This window comes from Marmota monax, unplaced genomic scaffold, assembly GCF_021218885.2.
Source record: "Marmota monax isolate L192 unplaced genomic scaffold, Marmota_monax_Labrador192_F-V1.1 WCK01_AAM20220418_F8-fsc00008, whole genome shotgun sequence".
NCBI classification, from domain to species: Eukaryota; Metazoa; Chordata; class Mammalia; order Rodentia; family Sciuridae; genus Marmota; species Marmota monax.
The window spans coordinates 19930693-19944855 of NW_026694432.1; the positions used below are offsets into that span (position 1 = coordinate 19930693).

The following is a 14163-nucleotide window of genomic DNA, read 5'->3' on the forward strand; positions in this document are numbered from 1 at the left end:
CTTAGCACCTCGCCATTGCTGAGGCTGGCTTTGAACTCACTATCTTCCTGCCTCAGCTTCCTGAGCCGCTGGGATTACAGGCATGCACCACTGTGCCCGATGTCTTTTTTTTTTTTTTTTTTTTAATTTTTTAGTATTTATTTTTCAGTTTTCGGTGGACACAACATCTTTATTTTATGTGGTGCTGAGAATCGAACCCAGTGCCCCGCGCATGCCAGGCAAGCACATTACCGCTTGAGCCACATCCCCAGTCCCCGATGTCTTTTATTACAATTTTTATGTATGTCTTCTCTCTCATTTGACTGGGAGTCACTTCAGAGCAGAGGCTGGATGGTTGATCCCTGGGTTCTTAGTGCCCTGCATAAACCTGGGGCAGAGCAGGCAGCAATGTATGCTTATTAACCAGGTGTCCTTGCATATGCTTGTAATCCCAGTGATTCAGGAGGCTGAGGCTGGAGGACTACAAGTTTGAGGCCAGCCTCAGTTATTTAGTGAGGCTGAACAACCCTATTTCAAAATAAAAAGGGCTGGGGATGTAGATCAGTGGTACAGTGTCCTGGGTTCAATATGGAATACCCTCTAACTGTCCCCCCACCAAAAAAAAAATGCTTATTACATGAAAAGACTGGAAAAAAAATGCTTATTACATGAAAAGACTGGAAAAGTAGGTAAAATTCAGACAGGGTTTTGGCTTTTATTTTGCAGGGGTGGTGGTGCTGAGGATTAAACCCAGGGCCTCGTGCAAGCTAAGCGCTTGTTCCAATACCAAACTACACCCCCAGCGGCAGGCAGGATTTTGAAGGTGAGAGCAAAGAGAATAACATGTACTTACTGAGGGCATAGAGTCAGTATAGATAAAAACAAATCATTGTCATCATCATAACAACTGTCACTGAGTGTGCCTTAGTGTGGTGGGTAAGAGCGCAGAGGAGGTTCTATCCCTTATAGGCTCTGTGAGCTTAGGGAAGTTATATAACCTCTCTGTGCCTCAGTTTCTTCATCGGCAAAATGTAATCATCTCCACCATACCCGGAATTAAATAGGTTAATCTATGCAAGGTGCTGAGAACTGTGTCAGCCACACAGGGGCTCAGGGTGTTTGCTGTCATTGTTATTATCTCTATTGCTTAGTACTTCAGTTGTGCCAGGCACTTTGATCTGCCATCTCACTTAGTCCTCACAGCTGCCTGACAGGCAAGGATTGTTGTCCCCTTTTCCAAAGAAATGAGGCGTAAGCAGGCCAAGCAGCTTGCTAAGGTCACTTGCTGGGAAAGTGGCAGGAATGGGATTTGAACCCAGGTCTCTCTGGCCCTGCCGCCCACCCATGTTCCTTGACTGTGACACCTGCCTGCAGGAGGAAGGGGAGGAGGAGGAGATGGCATGGTGGGAAGGCAGGGAGGCTTCACAGAACTGGGGCCTCAGCAGAGCAGCAGGCGTTTTTTCCAGAGCTTTCATTTCCGTCTGCCTCTTCTGAGCAGGTGAAAAACCCCACAGAGGGCCCTTCCCGAGTCCCCCCTCCCTCCCCTTCCCAGCGCTGTCTCATCCCCCCACACTGGGAGGGGGAGGTCAGGCATGCAGTGTGGGGGATGCAGGGGAGGGGAGTGAGGAGGTGGGGGAGCATCATTCCAGATCCTTCCCCTCCTGCACCCCCCTTCCCCATCAAAGGCTCTCCGGGAGGGGAGAGCATTCCAGGTGGAAGGAATGGCAAATGCAAAGGCTGCGGATTAAGGATGTGGAGGCGGGGAAAGCCTGAGAGCTGGGCTGGAACTGAGGTTCCGGGCCCCCTGGGATTGCTCAGTGGAGAAGAACTTGTTTGACAAGAGGGAGGGGGAAGGGGAGAGAGGGAGAGGGAGAGAAAGAGGGGGTGGGTAGGCTATGGACCCAGCAGGAGGGAAGTGGCCTGGAGACCATTCTGGGCTCTGAGCACAGTGCTGTTTACCACTTCCCCTGGGACAGGGGTGGGGGATGCAGAGGGGTGACTCTTCTTGGTCCTCTGCTTTACTCCTCATTCTGCAGGCTCTGTACCAGGTCCAGCTCCTGGCTTCTCATGCATTCTCTCATTGTCCTTGTGTTTCCTCTCCAGCTCCACAGATCCATAGTATCCATGAGAAGGCTGAGGTTCAGGTTTGGCCGGTTATATAACTGGTCCAAGATCAGACAGCATAAAAGGCAGACCTGGGACTTGAACCTGAGTCCGTTTGCCTCTGGCCTGTTACTGACTTAGGCTGCTTTCCCAAAGGGCTCCCAAGCCCACGGCAACAATAACAGAAACTCATGTGGCCTTTGCTCCTCATGACAGTCTTGTAGGCAGAGCTTTATCATCTCTATTTCATAGATAAAGAGAAGGAAACTGAGTCTCAGAGAGAGGGTGTGACTTGGCCACCATTAAGGAGCCTAGGTAGCCAGTGACGCTTTACGGAGGAATAAAGTCTGATTCTTGCCCTTACTGGGGAAATAGGCAAGAGGTTTTTTTTTTTTTAATTGGTAGGAAAGGAACAGGACTTGTCTTTTGCAAACTGGGGACTTGCTACAGGCAGTGAATAATTTCAGCACTGGCTCCAGGTGATATCTTTTACTCCTTGGTAGAAGAGGTAGGGCTTACCCATCTGGAACTCTCAAGTTCCATGGCTGGGTTTGAATTCCAGCCTTGTTACTTTCCATTGGGTATCCTTGGGCCCTTAACCTCTCTGTGCTACCTTGTCCTCATTTGTAAAATAAGAATGATAATAGGACCTAATTTACAGGACCACTATGAGGATTAATTCATTTAAAGTGATTAGCATATGCCTGGCATATAGTAAATGCTCACTAAATGTTGGTGTTCAATACTAGTAATAGGTATAGCACTCACCTTAAAAAGCAACCTATCTTCATCTCCTAAAAAGAAAAAGTAAGGCTTCTGTTGTTGGGACAACCTGTAAGCAAAGCCCCAGAATATTAATTTTTCTTTTTTTATTTGTTCTAATTAGTTACACATGACAGTAGAATGCATTTGACACATTGTACACAAGTGGAGCATAACTTCTCATTCCTCTGGCTGTACATGGTGCTGAGTCACACCAGTAGTGTAGTTATACACGTATATAGGATAATAATGTCTATCTCATTCCACCGTCCTTCCCATCCCCACCACCCCACCCTTCCCCTCACTCCCGTCTGCACAATCCAAAGTTCCTTCATTCTTCCCTACAACTTCTTTTTCTTTTCTTTTGGTACTGGGGATTGAATCCAGGGGCACTTTATCACCGAGCTACATCTCCAGCGCACCCCCCCCCCCCGCCTTTATTTTTTATTTTGAGTCAGGGTCTCACTAAATTGCTGAGGCTGGCCTCAAATTTGTGATTCTCCTGCCTCAGCCTCCTGAGTTACTAAGATTACAGGAAAGTACCACTAGGCCCAGCTCAGAATATTAATTTCTCAAGGAGGTGGAAACTGCTGATGTAAATATTAATAGTAATTATTATTAGAACTAACATTCAACAGTTGCTTACCATATACCAATCATTGTGCTAAGTGACTCATATTTGAAATAACTTTTTTTTTCCCTCCAGTTTTGGGGATTGAACCCAGGGCCTTATGTATGTTAGACAAGCGTTCTACCACTGAGCTACACCCCCATTCCCTAGGTGATCACATTTATTATCTCATTTAATCTTCACAACTCTGGGAAATAGAATTATGATTCACATTTAAAGGATAAGGAAACAGAGGCTCAGAGAGGTGAAGTCACCTGCTTAAAGTCACATAGCTAGAAAGTGGTAAACAGTTATTTAAACTCAGGTTTGTCTGACTTCAAAGTTTCCTATGACAATTAAGGTTAGATAATAACTTGCACAATACATGGTTGTCTGCATCAGCTCTATTACAAACCAGCTGCTGGCTCTGCTACCTCCCTCCATGCTGGGAATACCAAGGACAATTTATTTATTTATAAATATTTTTTGGTTGTCCATGGACCTTTATTCTATAATTTATTTATATGCGGTGCTGAGAATTGAACCCAGTGCCTCACACATGCTAGACAAGCACTCTACCACGGAGTCACAACACCCCCCCCCCAGGACCATTTATAGAGTGCCTTCTATCTGCCACTTAATTATATTTCCCTTTAAATCCTTACTGCTACCTTATGACCCTCTATAATTATACCTCCTAAAAGTATAATAATAAATATGGCTGAAGGACAATTAGGTTTGGTGACAGATCAAAGTCACTGTATCTAAGGTAAGGTGGTACAGTCAAGATTCAAACCTAGGAGGGCCTTCTTGGAAGCCTGCGATCTCTTCTAAAATACTGGGGATGGGGATTGAACCCAGGGCCTTGCAAATTCCAGGTTCTGGAAGCCTGCATCCTCCCTCTGCCCCCATCCCTGAATTAAACTCAATACATCATGGCCTATATATATATTTTTTCTTTTTGAACCAGGGATTGAACCCAGGGATACTTTAACCACTTAGCCACATCCCCAGCCATATATATATATATATATATATATATATATATATATATATAATTTTTTAAAAAATATTTTTTAGTTGTTGATGGACCTTTATTTTATTCATTTTTATGTGGTGCTGAGAATTGAACCCAGTGCCTCACACATGCTAGGCAAGTGCTCTACCACTGAGCCATAACCCCACCCTCTCTATATATACATTTTTAACAGAGTCAGGGTCTTGCTAAGTTGCTTAGGGTCTAGCTAAATTGCTGAATCTGGTTTTGAACTTGTGATCCTCCTGTCTCAGTCTCAGCCTCCTGAGTTGCTGGGATTTTAAGGGTGTGTTACCACGCCCCGCCCCCCCTCTTTTTTTTTTTTTGAAATAGAGTTTCTCTAAATTGCCCAGGCTGGCCTTGAATTTGCAATCCTCCTACCTCAGCCCCTGAGTAGCTGGGATTATAGGTACTTACCACCCAGTAAAGCCAGCTTCTTTTAGGGACTATCAGAAAAGTGAAGAGAACCTTGGAGAACAATTCCACCTTCAAAACCAAAACTAGGGTCTGGTTTAACAATGACCCTCTCTATTGTGGCCCTCAGATCGTGTGCTGTGCCCTCCAGCCCCACTCCCACTACCCTCCTTGACTTCATACCCTTCTCTTGACTTGCCCCTTTTCTCTCACCCTCTCATTCATGAATGGGTGAACCACATCCATCAATTCACCACAGACAGCATCCACTTAGGGAAGTCTCCTTTGACTCCTCCCATTTCCTGATATTCCCTCTCAGAATCAGATTGTACTTTGCCTTCTTGTTCCTTATCACTTTCTAACTGTGTTTGTGCATTCATTTGTTTAACTACTTTGTTCCTTACCAGAGTCTAAGCTCCCAGAGGGTCTGACTATTTTTCTTACCATTATAGCTGAGCCATTGGCAGGCTGTTCTATACCTGCTAGGTGCTCAATAATTTTTTATTGAATGAATGAATTCGTGAATGAATAAGTAGCTACCAGGCATTTTAAACACATGATTCAGTAGCACCACAATTAACTCATTGAATCCTCACAACTGTCTTATCATCCCATTTTAGAGACGGGTAGGTAAGGCTAAGAGAGCTAGGAAGTGGTGGAGCTAGGATTCAACCCTAGCTCAGATTTGACCCCAAAGTCACTACTGCCTTCTGCAGTTACCTCCTGCCCCCAACCGCTGCAGCCAGATTTAAACAGTCACTGACTGTCAGACCACGGGTACCAATTTGAACCTGGAGGATACTAACCCAGTCAGCACTGGGACCCTGTTGGCATCACCCACTTGTCGGGTCTCTGCCCTTCTTAAGTCTTAAGCTGCTCCCCCTCCTATTCCCTTCTTGGCCTCTAGGGAGGGAAAAGGACTAGGAATCACAGCCAAGACAGTCCTGCTGGGAAAACAATCCTGTAGTGAATAGAGCTCTGTTCTGAGAGCGGAGAGACCTGGATTTAAGTTTTGCCATGAGGCTACCCCACTGTCCATGTCCTCGTTTGGGATTCTGCCTAGGTTGCTGATCATATGTCATCCCCGACCTCCTGATTCCTAGGATCCCAGAACAGCTTTGTCACTTAGCTTGGGAGTGGCCTATGATTAAGTCTATGGTAACCAGAGGCAGGGGCAAATCTGGCACCCTTAAGACCATCCCTCACGTACTAAAGCCATGGGGGGGGGGCAAGTCTTTTTCAGGTAACACCATGCCTGGGAAGGAAAAATACAGGATGAAAGCTAAATGATACACAAGTTTGAGTCCTAGGATTGTTTCCAATTCCTTGGGTGAACCTGAGTAAATCTGCTATCATAGGCTCCGTTTTCTCCCCTGCAAGTAGAGGACAATACATGCTGTATAGAGTTGCTCTAGGGAACTAAATGGACATCTTTGCTAACTTATTAATTTGTTATATTGTTATCCGGCTGCAGTCTTTTATAATCAATAAGGCTTGCATGTGCCCACTCAGACATGAATCTTCAATAATCACCTTCAGGAGGTGAGGAGGATATGCTGAGCTTACTGCGCCTACTTTGCAGAAGGACAAACTGAGACCCAGAGAAGCTCAGGGAGTTGTCTGAGGTTGCAGAGTGAGATGGCGGTTCAACTAGGGACCAGTTCACCTGTCAAAACTAGCTCCCATTTTCAGGACCCTCTCCCGCAACACACACACACTGGGATCCCTTAGGGGCGGGCTCTTAAAGCCAGTGACTCACTTTCCACACCTTACTTTCCGCCCCGCCAGAGACCCTAAGTGAAGGGACATAACTATTTGCAACTTGAGGGGTGTCCTCAGAAAAGTTTACAGGCTTGGCCCCTTCCTATCCCCCAAAATACTGGTTCTTTGGACTCCAATAAGAAGAATTCGTCTTTCAACACACTTTAAGCGAGATTTTGCCCTTTCTTTGGTGAGATTTTTCTACTCTGAATTTAAGAGTTGATTTACCGAAATGTCTACCCCCACTTCACTTGGTTTGCCTCCCGCTGTTTACTCCTGTTGCGGAAGTTGCTCGGGTGGAGCTCTCGGGACAGTAGCTTTGAGTACGTCTTTTGCGTAGGTATTTAACTGGCATTCTATTCAGGCCAATGGGATGACTGGAAGTCCAGGGCGGGTCGAGCGGAGAACCAATCAGAGCCGTTGGCGGGGTGTGGCTGCGTCCCAGGGCGGGGCATCGCGTAATGGCGGACACGGGCCGGGCGAGCGCGGCTGGGGGCGTTGCGCGTTGAGGGGGGTCCGGCTGTGTGGCAACCCGCTAGGCGGTCGGCGGGAGCAGATCCCGTGTTGAGATAGGGCGGCTGGCCGGCTTTTCCTGTCTCTGAGGGGGACTGCGCGAGGCCAGGTGAGCAACAAGTCCCCTTGGGCGGGCCCCGCTGTGAGGCGCCGGCCGCAGCTGGGCCGCCCCTCCCGAACCGCGCAGAGTCCAGGGGGAATGGGTGTCGCACCTCCTGCCGCCGACTGGCAGAGGCCGGCGAGCAGTCGGCGGCGGGTGGCGTCTTAGTCCACCCTACCCCCTAAGGGAGGGGGTGACCTGGAGTCCCCAGCGGATTCGTGAAGGGGCCTGCGAGTCCGTGAGGCTGTGAAAGTGTCCCGAGCTGACATGGCTCTGTCCCCAACTCGCTTTGTGATCTTGGACAAGTCACTTCCTTCTTCAGGCCTTAGTATCCCCATTTGTAAAACGAAGACTGTCGGCAGGAGTACCTGAGTTGGGTCCCAGCTCTTTGGGGAAGTTCTTCCCCAGGATGAGCCTCAGTGTCTGTCTCAGGACCATGCAGCAATTGAGGTGCTCCTTAAGGCTCCTGGCCTGTTAAGTTGGGTAGCGGTGGGTAGGGCATAGTGTGTGTGCGCGCGCGCATGTGCCCCGCACAGAATGGTCCGCAGACTCAGGAGGAGAGTTGGCTATAGGGGCTGTTTTTGAAGGCGGTGCCCTACCCAGACCGGGATGGGATGGGACGGGGTGGGATTGGGTTCTGTGGGTCCTCCAGCAGTCCCAGATCCTATGAGATGGGGAAGGTTTATACACCTGAATATAGAATCAGAGATGAGGAAAAAGTTCTTGGAGCCGAGATTGGAATTTTGGCCCAGAAGGCAGGAGGAGGAAGAGGAGAAGAACATTTATGGTACTCCTACTGTATGCCAAACCTTGGTTAGGCATATATTGTTTAATTTTTACAACTTCCCTTGAGAGTTTGGACATAAGGAAATTAAGTTTCAGAGAACCCGAGTGACTTGCCCAGGGCCTCTGGTAATGTGTAGTTTACCGATGTGATGCTGTTTCCTCTGGCAATCACTGGGTAAGGGGTAAGTCACTGCCTACTTATAATGTTTGCATTGTCACAAACATAGGGAGAGTTCTGGTCCCAGACATTTAATTTGACTTCTGGCATGGAGAGACAGGCAGGGTCTTGATCTCTGGTTGGTTAATTGTAAATCCATCCCCTTTGTTGAGTATGTGAGTTGGAAAAGTCTAAATTGTAAAATTCTAAATTTTAAAAGTCACTTTGAAGTGTGTCAGAACTTCAGGGGCTCAGTTTGAATTCTGATTGGGTGTCCTGCAGAAGAAAGTATACAGACTTTGATTCAGGGTGGTGCCAGCCCAGTGTCTTTTTCTCCTCCCTAAGAAGGCCACATTTCCTTGCCATTTATTAGGTCAGATTTCATTGGATTCTGTGGGGTGAAAGCTCAACAGCCTAGCCCTGATGAATCTTTTTTTTTTTTTTTTTTTGGTGATAGGGTTTGAATCCAGGGCTTTGTGCCTGCAAGGCAAGCACTCTACCAACTGAGTTATATCCCCAGCCCGCTCTGATGAATCTTAATGTTTCTTTCTTCTTTCTATTATCTGACTTCTAGATGCGAGAGAGGACTGTGGACTTGGTAGGCAGTAGTTGGGTACTGTAAATTGCAGCTCTTAATTTTTCTAAACATCAGAATTTTGGATTAATCAAAAGGGTAGGTTCTGTTGTGGGTATTGTTCTGAGATGTCAATGGTGGAAGAAAATTGGAGGAGGAAGTTGCTAAGAAAAGGGCGTTTCTTAGTAGTGGAGCCAATATGTATTTTCTTTGTTTGAAATTCTAAAACCAGAAAAGCAGCAACTTAAGGAGGAAGGAAGGAAAGAACTATGAAACTCTTCTTCCTGTTCAAAGATTTTTTAGAGCTGTTCTTACCTCTATTCATGTTCGAGGCTCTGCTTTCACAGAAAAAGTCCATTGTAATTTGTTGGACATTTATAAATTATCTTCCACAGGGAAATAATTTTAAATCTTAGACTCTGATATAATTTTTTTCTTTTTGTGGTACTGGGGATTGAACCCAGGGCTTGATGAGTGCTAGGCAAGCACTCTGCCACTGAGCTACATCCCCATACCTCTGATATAAATTTTTGAGAAATCAGAACATTTTACTGAGAAAGTTATTTATCACCGAAGATTCATTTTCTCAACATAGTTAAAATTTTCAATCTTTAGCTCTAGTTTTTTGGGGGGTGGGTACTGGGTATTGAACTCAGGGGCACTCGGCCACTGAGTCGCATCCCCAGCCCTATTTTTTTGTATTTTATTTAGAGGTAGGGTATCACTGAGTTGCTTAGCACTTTGCTTTTGCTGAGGCTGGCTTTGAACTCGCGATCCTTCTGCCTCAGCCTCCTGGGCTGCTGGGATTAACAGGGGTGTACCACCGAGCCCGGCTAATCTTTAGCTCTGTTTTAACTGTGATTTAAATCAGTGGATTTCAACCTAAGAGGAATTGATTTAGATTTCAGAAGATGCAAATATCACCATCACCTGAAAATAGTGTGTGTGTGTGTTTATTTTTTGTGGTGCTGGGGATTGAACCCAGGGCCTTGTGCATATGAGGCAGGCACTGTACCAACTGAGCTATATCCCAGCCCCACGTGTTTGTTTGTTTGTTTGTTTGTTTTTAATATTTTTAGTTGTAGACAGACAAAATAACTTTATTTATTTGTTTATATGTGGTGCTTGCCTGACAAGTATAGGCAAGTACTCTACCACTCTGAGGTACAACCCCAGCCGACATATTTGTTTTTTGACAATTATTTAAAGTCTTTTTATCTGGGTGAGCCCAGTACCTTGGGAGGCAGGAGGATTGTGAATTCAAAACCAGTCTCAGTAGCTTGGTGAGACACTAAGCAACTCAGTGAGACCCTGTCTCTAAATAAAATGTAAAAAAGAGCTGGTAATGTGGTTAAGTGCCCCTGGGTTCAATCCCTGGTACAAAAAAAGAAAAAAGAAAAATTTTTAATGCTTTCTTTTCCAGGATTGTGTTTAATAGTTGTTAAGACATTAGGTTTGCTGCATGTCAAGATCTATATTCATTCTCAGTATTAGTTATATTTTTTATATAAGATGATTTTGTCTTAATTGGTATACTGGTCCATGGTATGTTATTCAAAGCCCATGAGGAGAAAAAAAAAAAAAATCTTAGGACCAGATGTGTTTCTGAATTTAGAAATTTTGGAGATTTTAGTAAACAAATGTGGAATATATACTGTATGTTATGTAACACCCCAGAGAGCTCTAGAGCAGCACCTTATACTCAAACACATTACTATTTTAGGAGTAAAATGTTTAAATGCTAAGTCTAACTGGGATAAATAAATAGGCTCATGTCATGTTTTGTCACCACATGAATAATAAAAAAGTTTTTTTCACAGCTTTTTGAATTTCGGAATCAAAGTGAAGGGATTGATTACTTCCATAGGTAAAGCTTATATGATGATGGAAACAATTAAAGGAAAAATATTGTATAACCATGTTAATTTCAAAGTCATGGGTCTTAAAAATAGTATTACATAGATTTTTTTTTTGTTTCTGTCATGTAAAATTCTGACTTAAAATCTATCTGATGTGCATTTTTCCGTAACTATTAGCATTTATCCTTTTTTTTTTTTTTTGGTGGTGCTGGGGATTTAACCCAGGGCCTTGTGCACTTGAGGCAAGACTCTACCAACTGAGCTATATCCCCAGCTCCTTTTTTTTTTTTTTTTTTTTAAATGATGCTGGGGATCAAACCCAGGGCCTCACATAGGCCAAGCAAGTTCTTTACCACTGATCTAGCCTTAAAATATACCTTTAGTGCTCTCACTAAAGAGTTGAGATGCTAAAATGACACCCTGTACCTCTTTTTTTGTGTGGTGCTAGGGATGGAATGGAGAGTCTTGTGCATATTATCACTGAGCTACATCCCCAGCCATCTCTACCTCTTTATAAACAGTAATTTTAGGGTCTTTGCTCATACTTTTTTGTATAAAAATTAAAGAGAATTTTACCTTTTTCTTTATGATTCAGATAAAAATTAATCAGGTGAGGATCTGTAGATTTATGTTTACAGATTTTTTTTTCTTTTTTGTGGTATTAGGGATGCACTTGCTAAGAAGGTGCTTTGCCACTAAGCTACATGCTACATCCCTGGCCCCTTTTCTTTCTTTTAGACAGGGTCTTGCTAAATTGCTCTCAAATTTGCAGTCCTCCTGCCTCAGCCTTTTGGGTAGCCGTAAATATAGTGTGTACCAGCAGAACTGGCTATGTTTGCAGACTTAAAAAAAAAAAGAATTGTTTTTTGGTAGTTGTAGATGAACAAAATGTCTTTATTTTATTTGTTTATTTTTATGTGGTGCTGAGGATCGAACTCAGTGCCTCACACGTGCTGGGCAAGCACTCTGACACTGAGCTACAGCCCAAGCCCCTGTTTGCAGAATTTTAAAGCTGATTTTTTTTCCTTTCAAGGGGGTCCTTTAGATTGAGGTAATCACTACTAGATGGAATTTAGGTCAATTTTTTCTTTATTTTTAATTTATGAAGCTCCCATAATATGCACATCTTGCTAAGGAGTTTACTAATATATTTAATTTAGCAAAAAAAATTACCATCTTATTTTATTTTATTTCATTTATTTATTTATTTATTTTGTGGTGCTGGGTATTGAACCCAGGGCCTTGTACATGTGAGGCAAGCACTCTACCAACTGAGCCTTATCTCCAGTCCTATTATCTTATTTTAAGTGTGTGCTGTATGAGACATTCATTTACTAACCATATGAATTTGGTTGTTTCTTTAAGTGGTCAAGGGCCTCCATGAGTATATTTTTCAGACTTAAGACACTCTTACCTTTTCTCAGACACTTCTACTGTAAAATGAGGTTGATTGGTATTGTTGGAGGATGGAGATTTATTTCTTCTGCTTAGAAGAAACCCTATGAGCTGGATTGTGGTGCATGCCTATAATTCCAGTGACTCGGGAGGCTGAGGTAGGATTGCAAGTTCTAGGACAGTCTTGGCTATTTAGCAAGGCCTAAGCAACTTAGCAAGACCCTATCAAAAAATAAAAAGGACTGGGAATGTAACTCAGTGGTAAAGTGCCCTTGGGTTCAATCCCCAGTATGGGGGAGGCGGGGAAGAAGCAGTGGCAGCCCTATGACAAAATGGATTTGAAGAAATCACACCGCCACTTGGTTTGAGGACCTCAATTCATCCTCTTACTTGGGGTGGCTCCTTAATTCCTGAGAATGGTAAACTTTACTGTCTGGGAGAGAGAAAGTCTGTGGAACATTGTATCAGGAATTGCAGGTGGAGTAGATGTATGATTACACTAGGGAATAGGAACAATTCTTATCCAGACTACCCAGTTTCTTCTATTTCATAAGCACTGATAATATTGCAAAAGAATTACAAATTAGTGTACTAACATTTTATTATAAGTTACTCTGTTGTGAGTATGGGTAAATTTTGAAGAAAGATACTATTTCTTGAATTTCTTTGGTATTCTGTAATGCCTAAAGGCCAGGGCTTCAAACTTGTCTTCTATCAGAAATTTTCTTTAAAATGTGCATATCTGCCTGGTGTGCATGCCTGTAATCTCAGTGGCTCCAGAGGCTGAATCAGGGGGATCACGAGTTCGAGGCTAGCTTCAGCAATTTAACAAGGCCCTAAGTAACCTGTCTTAAAATAAAAGGAATAAAAAGGGCTTAGGAGGTAGTTCAGTGCTAAAGTGCCTCTGGGTTCAATCCCTAGTATCTAAAAATAAATAAATAAATAAATAGATAAAATAAAAAATGTCCATATCTCCCATGGGAGCCCTGGCAATACATAGCAAGGGTTGAGAATCATTGACATAGCATATCATAAGCACTCAATAAATCCCCCCGCCATCCCCATGTGGTGCTGGGGATCAAACCTAAGGCATTACACACATGCTAGGCAAGTGCTGTACCCCTAAGCCATAACCTTAGCTCCTCACATATTTTTTGATTAATTTGCTATTGTTCCTGACATGAGTTACTAGGGTAGAAGAGGACCCAGATTTTTTTGTAAGCTAAAATAGCTTTCCAAAATATCTACACATCAAACGGTTGGCAGTACCCATAGTCAATTCACTGTTGGCTTCTTTGCCAGCATTACCACCCTCATTTTGTGACTAGGCAGGATTGGATGCAGTCTATTTCAACAGGTAACTGAAAGTTTTGTTTCCTTCTTGGTTGTTGGCCTTACTAGGTTTGACTAAGGACAACAACAGCTAAATTGGGAATAGGTAGAAATGCAGAGTTCTTGGGGATTTGGGTATAGGAGATAGACTGCTAGACACCAGTGATGCCAAAGGAAGTAATGGAAAGTTGTAATTTGCCTGGATCTCTAACACAGCATAATACATGGAACATAAAATTGACACTGCGTAGCTGTATGTTGAGTAAAGAAATGGTTGGTTCCTTGTTTGGGAAGAGAAAAGTAACCTATGAAGTAAGATGCTTTCTACTCATCCTTAGAGCTGGTGTAGAGGACTGTTCCCTGTTCCCTTCCCTAGGAAAAGTTGAATGTCTTTTATGTCTTCTTTTATGTCTTCTTTGTTAAAGCATTTATCAGACAGTCAAATCTGATATCAGACAAATTATGAAACTCCTGTACCTGACGAAACTCCTTAAGGGCAGGAGTATAATGTTCTTTTTTTTTTTTTTTTTTTTTTTGAGGGGGGAGCAGAACCAGGGATTAAACTCAGGTGCACTCGACCAATGAGCCACACATCCTCAGCCCTATTTTGTATTTAGAGATAGGGTCTTACTGAGTTGTTGTTTAGTGCACCTCACTGTTGCTGAGGTTGTTGTGTTTGTATTAGCGATCCTCCTGTCTCAGTCTCCTGAGCCTCTGGGATTACAGGTGTGCCCCATCGCTTCCAGCTGTTGTTCTTTTTTTGTATGGCCAATGCACAACAT

The 14163-nt window shown here is 43.7% G+C and overlaps 1 protein-coding gene across 2 annotated transcripts in view; it reads left to right on the forward strand.

Annotated features, from left to right (window-relative positions):
- Nucleotides 1-7115: 7115 nt before the first annotated feature.
- Nucleotides 7116-14163, forward strand: part of Wasf2 (WASP family member 2) — a 74015-nt gene continuing 66967 nt past the window's right edge. Inside the window, exon 1 of one of the 2 annotated variants that reach the window (XM_046468701.2) lies at nucleotides 7116-7287. The gene's annotated coding sequence lies outside the window, so the exon portion shown is untranslated. The remainder of the gene's footprint in view (nucleotides 7288-14163) is intronic. The other variant, XM_046468700.2, reaches the window with a different exon arrangement.